Below are 924 nucleotides of genomic sequence, written 5' to 3'. Positions count from 1 at the left end.
AGGCTGAAAAAGAGGAAAGGGATAATCTGGCTATTGAAATAGCTCTCTGGAATGAAAGTGATTACTTATGTAAGAATTTCATTCTGAATGGGTTGTCTGATGATCTGTATGATTACTACAGCCCATACAAGTCTGCCAAATTAATTTCGTATGCACTTGAGAAAAAATATGATACTGAGGAAGTTGGGACTAAGAAATATGCTGTTAGCCGCTACCCCAAGTATCAAATGACTGATGATAAACCAGTAGAGTCTCAGTCCCATGAGATTCAGAAAATTGCTCATGAGATCATTTCTAATGGTATGCCCTTAAATGAGCAATTTCAAGTTGCTGTCATAATTGACAAGCTGCCTCCTAGCTGGAAAGACTTCAAAAACCTTCTAAGGCATAAGACCAAAGAAATCTTTTTGGAATCTCTTATCACTCGTCTTCGTATTGAAGAAGAGGCTCATAAGCAAGATCAGAAAGATGAGGTGTTGATTGTCTCAAACAATAGCACTAAGAAGAAATTCCCATGTGTGGGTATGGAGCCTTCTAGCACTAACTTCAAGAATCAGAACCGCAGTGGGAATAAGGCTAAGAACATTAGTCGAAACAAGAATTGGAACCCCCAAAAGGTCCAATATGCTAAGCCACCCGCTAAGAATGACTCTGGCAACTTGTTCATCTGCTTCAAATGTGGGAAGCCAGGTCATATGTCACGCAAGTACAGAAATAATCCTATGGATCATCCTCCCTAGGCCAACATGGTTGATGAACCATTTGTGGCTGTATTATCTGAGGTAACTATGGTTGGAGGAACTGATGGATGGTGGGTAGATACTGGTGCATCCCGCCATGTCTGCTATGACCGTGCTATGTTCAAAACATACACGGATGCTGATGATAAGAAGGTGTTGTTGGGTGACTCCCACACCACTATTG

This window comes from Lupinus angustifolius, chromosome LG17 (genome assembly GCF_001865875.1).
Source record: "Lupinus angustifolius cultivar Tanjil chromosome LG17, LupAngTanjil_v1.0, whole genome shotgun sequence".
Lineage (NCBI taxonomy): Eukaryota > Viridiplantae > Streptophyta > Magnoliopsida > Fabales > Fabaceae > Lupinus > Lupinus angustifolius.
This window is presented reverse-complemented; position numbering follows the sequence as displayed.